The sequence below is a fragment of the Oncorhynchus kisutch genome, linkage group LG30, assembly GCF_002021735.2.
Source record: "Oncorhynchus kisutch isolate 150728-3 linkage group LG30, Okis_V2, whole genome shotgun sequence".
Lineage (NCBI taxonomy): Eukaryota > Metazoa > Chordata > Actinopteri > Salmoniformes > Salmonidae > Oncorhynchus > Oncorhynchus kisutch.
In genome coordinates, this window is record NC_034203.2 from 24,279,226 (window position 1) to 24,294,669 (window position 15,444).

A 15,444-nucleotide genomic window follows, 5' to 3' on the forward strand; every position below is an offset into this window, starting at 1 on the left:
GGTGGCCCCCCAATTCACATCACAGGTATGGAAAGCCTTCATGGAGAAGCTGGGGATCACGGTCAGCCTCAGTTCCGGGTACCAGACTCAGTCTAACGGGCAGATGGAGAGGATGAACCAGGAACTGGGGAGGTTCCTGAGGAGTCAATGCCAGGACAGCAATTTCGACCATGAAGGCCTGATTCACGCAGTCTCTTCTGAACAGTTGACGTTGAGATGCGTCTGTTACTTGAACTCTGTGAAGCATTTATTTGGGCTGCAATTTCTGAGGCTGGTATCTCTAATGAACTTATCCTCTGCAGCAGAGGTAACTCTGGGACTTCCTTTCCTGTGGCGGTCCTCATGAGAACCAGTTTCATCATAGCACTTGATGATTTTTGCGACTGCAATTAAAGAAACTTTCAAAGTTCTTGACATTTTTCAGATTTACTGACCTTCGTGACTTAAAGTAAGGATGGACTGTCATTTCTCTTTACTTATTTGAGCTGTTCTTGCCATAATATGGACTTTGTCTTTTACCAAATAGGGCTTTCTTCTGTGTACCATCCCTACCTTGTCACGACACAACTGATTGGCTCAAACGCGTTATGAAAGAAATTCCACAAATTCATTTTTAACAAGGCACACCTGTTAATTGAAATGCATTCCAGGTGATTATTTCATGAAGCTGGTTGAGAGAATGCCAAGAGTGTGCAAAGCTGTCATCAAGGCAAAGGTTGGCTACTTCGAAGAATCTCAAATATAAACTTAAATGGGGCAACCCATTTATGTTGATTATGTTGCGCAATGGAAGCTGTTTTCTGTTGGTGGTGAGCAAACTTGTCCAACAAAAATATAAGATATATTTGCTGTCTTAAGGGGGAAGGTGTTTCATGTTTTAGTTTTTCCATTTATGTTTTGAGGTTGGATGTATAGCACGTAGGCTGCACCAATTGGTGTCACCTCATTAGTCACTATATTTAGTGGGCGCTCATGGTGGGTGTCTTTTAGGTTCCAGTTGTTGTTGCTTGTCAACTTTCAGTGAACACCCCTATGAGTGTCTTTCAGAACCCCTCCTCTTTCGTTTTGGTTGTTGTCAATGACTCTTTGTTAGTTCTGCCTTCTGTTCGAGAAACGTTATTTGGTTTCTTCCTGGGGCTACGTAACAATGGGAGTACTGTTGCTTCACACATTGAATGTGCGTGCTTACTGTGACCGTCATCCTGATACTAGGTAGTGACTTCCCACACTGTTACTGGACAGTAGTGCTTGTCAAGTGGGAGCAACGGGCACTGAGTCCCAGTGTTGTTGCTGTTCATGCCATCCGCATTGAGTAGACTGTATGTGCATGTATCAAGGTGACATCTAGATGGTATATCAATGTTAGTTTTTTCTTGTGTAGGCTGCTATCCTACTTGAAATAAAATCGGCTCGTCGTGCATCCCAATCAGCCATGCAAAACAGTCTTAAATTACAATAAATCTGTCCAATTAGTCGATTCGCTTTCTATACACCCACTCCTTTCGACACACCCACTTGCCGATTCCGCGGTTGCAGCTACCCATAGTTGAAACAATACCCCTCAGCCATACTCCAACCATTCTCTACAATACTCAAAAGGTCAAGCTGTTCATTTTGGGGGGCATACAAAATTCTGAAACAAAACAGGCAAAGATCTGAGTCTTATTGTTGGTTTTCTAACACAAAATGTTTCTGAATAATTAGCCCACAGACTTCCAAAAGGTCAAAGATTCTTTCATCTCCCCTGTGTTATGACCTAACTTTAGTTGACTGAGGGATATGCAAATCTTTGAAAACATGACAACATTGATGAAAGGAGACAAGTAAACAATAAAAAATGTATTCACAATAATTGGTATCTGGTGCTGTGAACACAAACACTTCCATGTGGATATACAGTCAAATACAAAGTGATCAAAGCATCAAAGATACAATGTGAAATCTAATCCATATACTAAACTAATAACTGTCTCAATGTTCATTTTCAAGGGCTTGTAATTTGCTTTGTTGTTATTGGACCTCCTGCTCTGCTTAGTGGGATGAAATGAAAGACCCCTGTGCCATGTTATTTATTGCTATTTAATTGCCTATTTACCACTGACTTTCATATCAACTACTCCCATTATCCAGAGACAGTTAAAACATGTTGTGAATAATGAGTTCTCGAACATCAGGTGAGCCACACAGAGGACGATACCTACTGTATGTTCTATCTAATTCTGTAGTGCCATACTTAAGCTCAAGTTAACTATGCTACAGTAGCTTCCAACAGGATCCGATGTCACCCCAATTCCATCTAAAATGCTTGAAAGCCATGTCATGTCAAACACAGAAGAGGGACCTCTGCCAAAGCTGCCTGGCTGTCACACCCTCTGGTGTCGGCTTCATTCGAAGCCACAAACCTGCAAGTGACAGAGTATCACCTTCTGTGCTGTGTCTCACCCTAGTGCCCCCACACTACAGGGTTGATGAGTACTTGAGCCTCCAGCAGGCATGATAAGAGTCAGGAAACTGATTGAAACAGCAGTGAACCAACCACCATTTGGTGCTGCACATTTCAGTGAACACTCATATGGAACAGAACATTACTTACAAAAAAAAAATTGGGTAATTGAAACATGTTTTATTCATTTTTTTCTTTAAACAATAATGTTGTAACAAGGTTGTGCTGTATGTAGGATTTGTGAGTCCTTCTCTGCCATCAATGAAGGACCAACATAACATAATAGGGCCCATTGCTACTGCAAGGACACCGATGGTTTGAGGCACTACAGTGGATAGTATAACAAAAACATAACATGGAATATAATCATGTAGAATAACCTCTAACCCCACTTGGACTAGTTTGATATGTCTTAATATTCACCCAGCCCTTGGGCATATGCAAAACCCACACAGGCACCCGGCCTTGGCTTGATAGAACTCAATTGATTTCATGTTAGATGACTCAAGCTGTTCAGCAGCACTGTAGGTGTCCTGGAGGGGTACAACTCATCTGTAGGAGTACTTCATGGACATCTGAGAGCTCTTGGCATAGTGAGTGAGCAAGAGAGACAGAGATTATTGAGTCCTCCAGGGTGAGGCATCAGAGCCAGGGGAGTCTACTGGACTTAGCTCTCATATCCTCTGGCTGGGGAAGAGTGTGAAGTAACACCAGGTGGAGGAGTGGGAGTATTAGCAGACGGGAGAAGAAGAAGGGCAGCTTTGGCTTGAACAGAGCCATGAAGCAATCACATCAAGAGTCATCCCATTTAAATTGAGATGTCAAAGGGGAGATGGAGAGGTCTGGAGAAGTGCACTCACCTCGTATCATCAACATGTCTGTTTTGACAGACAAAATAATGTTTTTCACATTCAGGCAACAGATTGTGTTTACCCTGTGGTTACCGACAAACTCTGCCCCCTCCTGCTGCTCTGTTTATGTGAATGCGAATAAAACATATATTTTTTAATGTCTACAGTATCATTGACCATTTCATCTTATTGCTGCTATTCAAAATTCTGTTGTTTCACAACACTCAAATGAATATGTCACTTAGCGAAGCAGTAGGGAGAGCGTGGGCTGTGTTAGTGGAACAATTTAACTACTGAGTATCGACCCCAAGGTTGTTTTCATGTCCTGTTGCTGTATGAGGGTGCATGCGATTAAGTGTTTTAGTGATTTGCGACAGCAGGTCCATGTTGTGCTTATCTGTGAATGAATGATGGCTGGCTCTGCTATGATGAGCTCATTTGAGTGTGCCTAGCAGTGTTACATAATTACGGAGACATGCGCCGATGGCTAATCAGTCAATCATTCACCTGGAATCGTCTGGTTGCGTACCAAGCGCCTTTTTGTCCCAGACACTACATGAAAGACGCCCATAGAATCACTAACCTGGCAAAGTTTCAATGTTTCCCATGCAGTTTGGATGGAAGTGGATCCAAAGTCTGGTGATTTCTATCAAAGCAAGCTGTGATAATGGTGTTAGGAATATAGTCATCTCCACTTACACGCGTGGCATTGTGGAGCACTGTTGATGCAGAAAGGCAGACCGGACTTTACAGAGAGTAACTGTATTTCTGTGTTTTCCCAAATCATAAGGTGACAGGTTGTCTGGAGAAGAGAAATCAATGCATCACTAAATGTCTCATCACCAAACCCTTTCTATTCACATATCAATCTGACCATGGCCTACATATTAACATTACCCCAAGCAAAGAAAAACATATTTATGATTCTTTCTGCATGAACTTGATCATTAGACACTAGCCTTATGCCTCATTCAATCAGCACCACATGTCATCCTGATTACCCTGCTTGCTTGGACATGTACGATACATATATCAATATTCTTGATTTTAGCTACAGTATCATGGATGTCTGATTGGTTTCATCACACACCTCTCGCTCACAAAGCTCTTAAGATACATTTCCCCATGATTATAAATAGCTTCTAATTAGCTTCAGCCATGGGCAACAGAGTTGTTCATCAAACAGGGACCATGGTGCTCTGAAGCCCTTTTTACACTGTAGATTTATGGAGAAGTCAGGAGGACTCAATTTGAAAATCACTTTCTTTTTTTAAACGAGGGAATTCATTTTCCCATTTTTTATCAGTTCTGAAATGATTCTGCTGTGGTAGAATCAATTTCCTTTGTGGATTCTGTGAACTATAAAAAGAGTAACTTCAGTATTTAACCTCACCTCACTTTTCAAGGTCCGTTACATAACTGTGGTAACAGTTGGTAAATAAAATCTATGAACAACAGCTACTTTCAGAACATTTCCAACTCGGTGTAACCATTTCTAAGTGGACGTAACACGATTGAATACTAAAGCTATAAAATGAATAACCTTCCTCTGGTTGGCTGAATCAGATCCCTCAATCTACACTCATTATCTGTACATGGGCCAGATTGATTGGTTCCTCCATTTTACACAACACCTATTGGTCAGTAACATAAAAGAGAACTACTACCTAATTACATGGTCTATCAATAGCTTAATGAAGTGCTTTCATATCTGTCCACCATGCATGAGCACATCTCATGTCTGATTTCCCTGTGACCTACAAAAAGCCACGCGGTTGGTAATCTCTTCCTTCTCCCAGAGGAAGGCTTGCCTCCAAGCATTTCTTCGGGTAAATGCTCATTCAATTTCACATTTGAGAAAGAATGAGGTGAAAGGGGGAGGGAGACACAGACAGACAGGCAGACAGAGAGATAGAGAGAGACTCATTCTAGATCATTGTGATGCTTAAATGACAACGAGAGACTGTATAGTAAGTACGTGCATATATACTGTAGGTTGGCATTGGTGTATTTTATGGCAAGCCGGGTCAATCTGTTCTCACACATCTGACAGGACATAATGGAGCCCAAGGGCTCCAACAGAACTACTAATACATAGTCTCTTGATTACAAAGAAAATCCTATAATTTGAGGGAGGTAAATAATGTTTAGTCAGTATTTAGATGGTTTTGTACACCACACTGGCTTTACTATTGCAACATTTATTTGTAAACATATTGGTTCGCTCAACATCCCATTGATTTACAGTTGAAGCAACAGAGGGTTATTTTAACAGGGACAAACAGTTTATACTTCACTCACATCAAAAACATGAACAAACACCGTCATGCACCCCTCAAAGACATGTTGCACCTATCATTTCCTAATGATAAAAACGCCTACACTGCCAGGGAGAGCTCTCAATCAACAGCTTCAAAGAGTTTTATTTATTTGGAATATACAGGTAACTGTCACGCCCTGGTCTTAGTATTTTGTGTTTTCTTTATTTGTTTGGTCAGGCCAGGGTGTGACATGGGTTTATTTTGTGTTGTGTTTATGTATGGGGGTTTTTCGTAGGTTTTGGGATTGTGGCTTAGTGGGGTTTTCTAGCATAGTCTATGGTTGCCTGAGGCGGTTCTCAATCAGAGGCAGGTGATTCTCGTTGTCTCTGATTGGGAACCATATTTAGGCAGCCATATTCTTTGAGTGTCTCGTGGGTGATTGTTCCTGTCTCTGTGTTAGTTTGCACCAGTTTAGGCTGTTTCGGTTTTCACGTTACGTTTATTGTTTTTGTATTGTTCGTGTTCATCGTCATTATAGATGTATCGAATTAACCACGCTGCATTTTGGTCCGACTCTCTTTCGACGGAAGAAAACCGTAACAGAATCACCCACCACACCAGGACCAAGCGGCATGGTGACAGGCAGCGGCAGCAGGAGCAACCAAGGTTGGAATATACGACTTGGGAGGAAATAGACAGGTGGGCGGTTGACCCAGAGAGAGTGCCGGAGCCCACCTGGGATTCGCTGGAGCAGTGCGAAGAGGGCTATAGGAGAATGGAGTTGAAGAGACAAGCACGGCGGCGCAGAAGGAAGCCCGAGAGTCAGCCCCAAAAATGTCTTGGGGGGGGGGGGCTCAGGGAGAGTGTGGCAGAGTCAGGGAGAGTGTGGCAGAGTCAGGGTTTAGACCTGAGCCAACTCCCCCTGTTTACCGTAAGGAGCCATGGATGTTATCGGAGCTATCGGCAAAGCTGAGGGCTGAGTCTGAGAGGGTCGAGGAATTATTGGACAGAATGGAGGAGAGTGCACGGATGGGAGATGAGGAGACACTTGAGGAGGTGTTAATAGAATTGGAGGAGAGTGAAGAGAGACAGCAGTTGATTTGGCGTAGTATGCAAGATATTCGCCCGACTGAGCGTGTCGGGGATTTGATGGCACCTGGGTCAGCGCTCCATACTCGTCCTGAGGTGCATTAGTCGGCTGGTGAAGATTGTGCCAGCCTCACGCACCAGGCCTCCTGTGCACCTCCCTAGCCTTGCACGTCCTGTGCCAGTCCTGCTCTCAGGCTCTCCAGAGCTACTGTCTCTCTGGCAAGACAGTAGCTCCAGTAGTTATTGGGCGCGATCCGCGCCCAGGCGTTGCTGACGCATGCCAGATCTTACAACTCCCGGATAGGTATTTTAAGTATCAGCTAACCACATTATATGTTATAGCAATCTGTCAGTCGATGACAGTTGATGACGTGGCATGCAACCATTGGTTGATGCATTCAACGTCTGAGCAGGGGAACGCGACCATTACCTCATCAAAAACTAAATGTCTCTCTCTCATTGGTGTTCTGCCACAATATATGGTGTTATGCCACACATGGATTTCAATACCTTAACCATAAAACATTTTATGAAAAAGGCTTGATTGATTAGGAACCCATTTATTGACAAATTAACCAATAACAATCCATTAATAAAATCAATCAACACACACCTTCTGTAGTAAGAAATATTTAACTTATTCCTACATATGCCTACTGGAAAGAGAAACAACTTCTGGCACCGACAGAGTTCGCCGCCTCGCCTCGCTCGCTGTCCTGCAAATAAGTCACGTCAACACAAAGGCACTAAACTCAATGGGACACCAAACAATTGGACAGATTGCCTGCCTGTCAGTGTTTGCCAGAGTGGTCAAGTCTGCTCAATAGATGGATTTCAAATCCCTTTTGTGTGTCTGTCCTTTCTGAGGTTTTTAATGCCTTTGAAAAGTATAGTCCTCAGATTTCATTATAACAAGTATTGATTCCCAACAACTCGCAGGACCATCACCACCTCTCCCTCCTGGCCCTCTCTGGGCTGCCTTGCTAATCACTGCATGACTAAAGCTGAAGCAGAAACAGATAAGAAGTCATGAGGGATATTCAGCACTGTGATATGGAAAGAGAGACGCAGGGAAGATTATTTTGGAGCTATTAACAGACTGTGAGCAGTGAATAAACATCCTGCTCTTGCTATTGCCACAGGGTGAGCAGTGAGCATCATTCCCAGGAGCTGTCACATATACGAACACTGAATAAACAATCATTGACTACTAAGTATCTGTTTTCTATGGAGTGGCATACAATGTTTGTACATCCCAATAGCGTTTAAAGCAGTGAAGTGCAGGAAACTATTTATTTATTTATTTCACCTTTATGTAACCAGGTAGGCTAGTTGAGAACAAGTTCTCATTTACAACTGCGACCTGACAAAGATAAAGCAAAGCAGTGCGACACAAACAACAACACAGAGTTACAATTGGAATAAACAAGAGTACAGTCAATAACACAATATAATTATTTTGTTGTATACAGTGTGTGCAAATGCCGTGAGGAGGTAAAGCAATAAATAGGCCATCGTAGCGAGGTAATTACAATTTAGCAGATAAACACTGGAGTGATAGATGAGCAGATGGTGATGTGCAAATAGAAATGCTGGTGTGCAAACGAGCAGAAAAGTAAATAAAAACAATATGGGGATGAGTTAGGTAGATTGGGCTATTTACAGATGGGCTATGTACAGCTGCAGCGATCGGTTAGCTGCTCAGATAGCTGATGTTTAAAGTTAGTGAGGGAAATACAAGTCTCCAGCTTCAGCGATTTTTGCAAATTGTTCCAGTCATTGGCAGCAGAGAACTGGAGGAGGAGGTGTTGGCTTTGGGGATGACCAGTGAGATATACCTGCTGGAGCGTGTGCTACGGGTGGGTGTTGTTATCGTGACCAGTGAGCTGAGATAAGGCGGAATATTCAATATTCCCATAGGAAGACGGATTTTTAACATGTTTGTGTCAGTGTTTAGTGATTACTTGCATTAACTGATGCATTAAAGGGTCATTTACACTGGCCCTTTGCTGCCAAATTAACAAGGCAGTGGGCTGAGTGTCCTCTCTTGTGCAAACGGACAAGTAATCCTGTTAAAGTGATTAACCTTTAAATAGTATTGTCAGCTTTGTGAAATTAGATAGTTACACTGGACATTAAGTTTACACTGAAAAACAGCCCGATCTTTATGGCATCAGTAACCTGAAATGCCTCCTGTTGTTGGACGATAATCCTACAGGACAAGCTGCATCAAGTGATAATGTTGTGATGGTTTTGACAAAAGACAGGACCTTGTGTGTATACAGTAACAGGGGGACATGGTCCCTACAGAGAGGGATAAAGTCCACTATCAATGGTTTTACCCTGCATGGTCTTCAGCCTGATAGAAATAATCAGGGATGGAGCTCACTCAATTTTGTATATGGTGTCATACTGCCCCCTACCTCAAACAGAGGTCATACAAGCAGGAAAAAATGTGTTGTATGCACAGAAGAGAATAACATAGGGGAGCACAGTACTGATATATCACTGATCTGAACTGTCAGTTTTGTTCAAATGAGTATTATTACAATGTCATTACCTACTAAGGTGTTGCAAAATCAGACACAGCAGTCATCTGTTTTAGAGATATGATCTCTGTTTTGTGCAATCTACTGCACATAAAAATAAAATACAAAATCTAAGACAGCAGTTGTTCATGACTGCAGAGCTCTTGTCAAACTGATACATCCTGATAACTAGTTATATTTATGAATCATAGAAGTTTTAGATTGAACCTTTCTGTATATACTCTATATCAGTGGTTCCCAACCAGGGTACTAGGACCCCTTGTGGCACTTGGTTTATTCATAAGGGGTACTTGAGAAGCCTCATGAGATCATAGACCTACTAGTAAAATGTGGCAGTACTTCTAGGGTACTCCAGGCAGAGCAAAATTTAGTTGGTCGTACAGTAACCGAAAAAGGTTGGGAAACACCACTGCTCTATAGGACTGAGACTACACGTGTACAACCACATGGTGGCAATATTGATCAATTTATCAAGCCCTGTTCTGTACAGCCGATATGTTTCAACCTGAGGTTCAGCAGTAAATACATCTGAATCCCTTCAGGTCGAAGCGCTTCTCACCCGTAATGTTTGCACAGCGGTGACGAACACGGGATATTCTTCTTCTTCTTCTGTGGATTTTATATGGTGGTTGGCAACCAACTTTAAGGTGTATTACCACCACCAACTGGACTGGATTGTGGACCAGAGACACGGAAGGTCTAAATCCTACCCAATATTCTCATCTCCCTAAGGAAACAAAATACATAATTAAATACAGTTTTTATCAACCCCTTGGCTGCTGATTACCGATTGACAATTCCATTTCAATATTAGCATGTTTAAGATTCTGCTTGGTGATAACATCCACCTCCTCATTCCCTCTACTCCCACATCACAAATACGCCTATCTGTCTCAACCTATACAAGCACTGCAAAACCTCATACAATACATCCTGTCTGCTCAGAGACACAAAATAATTTAAGCTCATCAGTGCTGCACAGGAGTCAGAGGAGATGACAACCCTGCCAGGCCTCACCTCCTCCACCCACTCTAGGGCCAAGAGTATGGCCAGCAACTTCATTGTGTAAACAGATCAATTATCCATTGCTCTTTTCGTCTCTGCCACCTTCAACTCAGGAACACTAAAAGCTGCACCTCTCCTCCCTTGTCCTTAGATCCATCTGTGAATATATTCAAGAAAGCATGGTTAGCTATTGTGTTCTTAAATATTCACTTATAACGGAATCTACTCCATCCTCAACAGCTCTTACCCTCTCAAGCAACATAGATCTATCACTGTCGGAGGGAGCAACCAAGGTGGTATAGCAGGAAGAACCACAGAGGGGCTAAACTCCCCTCCAAAGAACCCCATCTCTCTCGCCCTGCCATTGCCTATCCACCCAAAACTTTATTCAGATTTTGCACTCAGGTGGAGTACCTTTTTCATAGGATTTGTAACCTTACGTCCTTGTAGATTTACCCAATATGTCATGGCTAGCTGTTGTTTACTTAACTTTAATGGCATCTCTCCCAACTCTACCTGCATCACTGCCACCGGGGAGTTGCTGAGGGCTCCACAACACATTCTTAGGGCTTGGGCCTGGATTACATCTAGCTTTTTTAAAGATGTCTGAGCTGCTGATCCATATGATACACTTCCATAATCAGTGATGACCTTGACGGCGCTATATATAGCATTTTCAACGCCATTCTATCTGCCCCCCACTCCATTCCTGACAGGCAGTGCATCACATTCAATATTTTATTTCCTTTGACAAATACTGTTAATATACCCCGCCAATGTTATTTGAGTGTCAAACCTGACCCCCAGGAACTTAAACACTCCCACCCTCCCCAGATTCCTTCCATACAACATCAAGTATATTTCTTCCCCAACCTTCCTTCTAGAAAAAAAAAACAGTCTGTGTTTTCTTGACTGAAAACTTGAAGCCCACCTGAGGGACCACTGCTCAAATTCACTGATTACTTCTTGAACTCTCCTGGCTGTACGGGCAGTTGCGTGTATTCATGGACGCCAAGGGAAGCCTCCCCCCAAAAATTACCAATATTTTTTTTACATTATAAAATCTTTTGCCAATTTTCCTTCATTTCGCACGAGGCTGTATCTCACAGGAGAAAGCATCCGAGCGAGCAAAACAGCATCCCTCTGTGTCTACCAGTGGTGTAAAGTACTTAAGTAAAAATACTTTAAAGTACTGCTTAAGTAGTTTTTGGAGGTATCTGTACTTTACTTTACTATTTATATTTTTGACAACTTTTACTTTACTACATTCCTAAAGAAAATGATGTACTTTTTACTCCATATATTTTCCTTGACACCCAAAAGTACTCACATTTTGAATGCTTATCAGGACAGAAAAATTGTAAAATCCACGCACCAAGAGAACATCCCTGGTCAGCCCAACTGCCTCTGATCTGTCAGACTCCCTAAACAAACATGCTTTGTTTCTAAATTATGTATGAGTGTTGGAGTGTGCCCCTGGCTATCAATAAATAAATCAATAATATAAGGAATCTGAAATGATTTATACTTTTACTTTCAATACTTAAGTATACATAAACCAAATATATTTTGACTTTTACTCAAGTAGTATTTTACTGGGTGACTTACACTTTTTTACTTGAGTCATTTTCTATTAAGGTATCTTTACCTTTACTCAATTATAATTGTAACGGAAATGCTGAGAGTCAGTGCTGGTGAAATGTTTAATAAAACAACAAACATTGAACGATTGTCACAGTTGTCGTAAGAACGGGACCAAGGCACAGCGGATGTTGAGTTCCACATATTTATTGCAAAGAAAAAACAATAAATCAATAAACAAACAACTAAACGTGACTACGTGGTGCACATGCACAAACACAAAACAATATTCCACAAACACAGGTGGGAGAAATATCTACTTAAATAGGATCTCCAATTAGAGACAACGATTACCAGCTGCCTCTAATTGGGAATCATACAACATAGAAAATATAAACTAGAACACAACATATAAATTATAAACTAGAATACCCCATAGTCACGCCCTGACCTACTACACCATAGAGAAACAAGGGCTTATGTCACAGATGATGTCATCCGCAAACAATGACCTCCCAATATCAGGTCCCACTCGGGAGAATATATCTTGAATCATAATGGAGAACAACAAAGGACTAATGATACTTCCCTGGGCAGTACCATTATCTAGCTCATAGCTGTCTGACATAGAGCTCCCCACCCTCACATCTATTGATCGCCCAAAAATAAAATATTTTATCCAATTAATAACACTTCCTTCAACCCCCATGATATCCAGCTTGATAAGCAGGCCTTCCTTCCACATCATATAATAGGCCTTCTCTACATCGAAGAAAACAGCTACCAACACCTACTTATTTGCCTGTGCCTTCTGTATGACTCACTCGAGGCACAGTACAGGATTCCTCATTGCCCTGCCTTTCCTGAATCCACTTTGATCTGGTGACATTAGTCCTATACTCTCCAGAAAGTAAGTCAGCCTTTCCGTTATCATCCTTTCCATAAGTTTACATACATGAGATGTCAACTAGTAGGGTCTTTCCCTGGTTTCCGTATCGGCACCACTACAGCCTGCTTCCAACATCCAGGCATGTTCCCTTCCTGCCACACTTTATTGTAAAGGCCCAATACTTTCCCCATTGCAGTGTCACTGAGATGAGCCATCATGATATAACACATTATCATCCTTCCCAGGAGATGTTACCCCAGCTTTAGCTAATGCTCTCTTCATCTCAGCCAACATAAAAGTGCCATTCAATGCATCCTCCACCCTCTCTCTCTAATCCAGGACTCCTGGATGTTTTCCTCTGACCCTCTCTCTCCCACGCTGCCCCTCTTCTGTCAGATTATTTGAGCTGTGCAACTTCACAAATGCATGGGCTAACATCTCTGCCTTCTCCATATCTCTCACTGCAACAATCTCCCCACTTTTCAGCACAGGGAGATCCTAATCTTGTCTGACCCTACTCATCCTCTTAATCATCCCCCACACCTCTCCCACAGAACCGGCGCCAACACTCCCTCTTAGCTGTCCTAATGATCCTCCTTACTATGGCTTGTGCTTGTTTACTGAATCAGGTACTGGTAATTCTGGAACCTTTTCAACATTTTGAAGGCCCTGTTGCTACTCTTCACATCTGCTCTACACTCTTCAGTCCACCAGGGAACTGTGTTGCTCTTTTCCCCCCTGTACCCATAGGAATCACCTGCCTTGTGGCCCCTTCTATTGCTCTTCTTACTCCATTATTCACTGTTTCTATATCTGAATTGAGATCAACCTAAGACAGCTCCTGTTCACTCAACTCCTGAAACTGACCCCTCTCCACAAATATCCATCTCCTCAATCCATTTCCTGCTGAATCTTGCACCCTCGTTCCTACAGTACACATGATAGGATAGTGATCACTATCCACTGTAGATTCCTCCAAACCCTCCCAACTGCATCTGCCTGCCATTGAACTTCAGATCAGAGTAAGCTCTAGAGCAGATTCATTTCCAGTTACTGGGTCAAATCCTGGTTCCCCTGCCGTTATTAAGACTCACAAGCCATGTATCATCAAGTACTTCCTCCAACACTTGTCCGTAACCCTACCCTGAGCGTACAATGAGCATTAAAATCCCCACACTGTCTCCTATCTTGACCTTCTACATTCCCGAGGGCCAGCAACTCTAGTCTCTTACACGGGTTGTAAAATATCACTAATACCATATTCCCCCCTCCCAACCACACCTCTACCACTACATTCTCCTGTTCAACTCCCTCTCCCACCCACCTGTATGGGATCCCCCGCTTTATAAAACCAGCACACCACCCTCCTCCCCTGCCACCCTATCTCTACGGACTGCAACTTAACCTTGTATTACAAAATCTAGAGTAGGTTTACGCCATGGCTAGTAATTCCTCAAGAAACTGTTTGAACTTTTCCCCATTAGCCATCAAACTTCTGGCATTTTTTATTTTATTTTTTTATTTCACCTTTATTTAACCAGGTAGGCTAGTTGAGAACAAGTTCTCATTTGCAACTGCGACCTGGCCAAGATAAAGCATAGCAGTGTGAGCATACAACAAAGAGTTACACATGGAGTAAACAATTAACAAGTCAATAACACAGTAGAAAACGAAGGGGGGGTCTATATACAATGTGTGCAAAAGGCATGAGGAGGTAGGCAAATAATTACAATTTTGCAGATTAACACTGGAGTGATAAAAGATCAGATGGTCATGTACAGGTAGAGATATTGGTGTGCAGAAGAGCAGAAAAGTAAATAAATAAAAACAGTACGGGGATGAGGTAGGTGAGAAGGGTGGGCTATTTACCAATAGACTATGTACAGCTGCAGCGATCGGTTAGCTGCTCAGATAGCTGATGTTTGAAGTTGGTGAGGGAGATGAAAGTCTCCAACTTCAGCGATTTTTGCAATTCGTTCCAGTCACAGGCAGCAGAGTACTGGAACGAAAGGCGGCCAAATGAGGTGTTGGCTTTAGGGATGATCAGTGAGATACACCTGCTGGAGCGCGTGCTACGGATGGGTGTTGCCATCGTGACCAGTGAGCTGAGATAAGGCGGAGCTTTACCTAGCATAGACTTGTAGATGACCTGGAGCCAGTGGGTCTGGCGACGAATATGTAGCGAGGGCCAGCCGACTAGAGCATACAAGTCGCAGTGGTGGGTAGTATAAGGTGCTTTAGTGACAAAACGGATGGCACTGTGATAGACTGCATCCAGTTTGCTGAGTAGAGTGTTGGAAGCCATTTTGTAGATGACATCGCCGAAGTCGAGGATCGGTAGGATAGTCAGTTTTACTAGGGTAAGCTTGGCGGCTTGAGTGAAGGAGGCTTTGTTGCGGAATAGAAAGCCGACTCTTGATTTGATTTTCGATTGGAGATGTTTGATATGAGTCTGGAAGGAGAGTTTGCAGTCTAGCCAGACACCTAGGTACATTGAAGGATTAACAGCTTTATCAAAATGAACCCATACATGATTCCTGGCTTAACTGATTCTCAATCTTATCAAATCAAATTGTATTGGTCACATACACATATTTAGCAGATGTTATTGTGGGTGTAGTGAAATGCTTGTGTTCCTATCTCCAACAGTGCAGTAGTATCTAACAATTCACAACAATGCACACAAAAGTAAAAGAATAGGACAAGCAATGTCTGAGTGGCATTGACTAAAATACAGTAGAGTACAGTATATACATATGAAATGAGTAAAACAGTA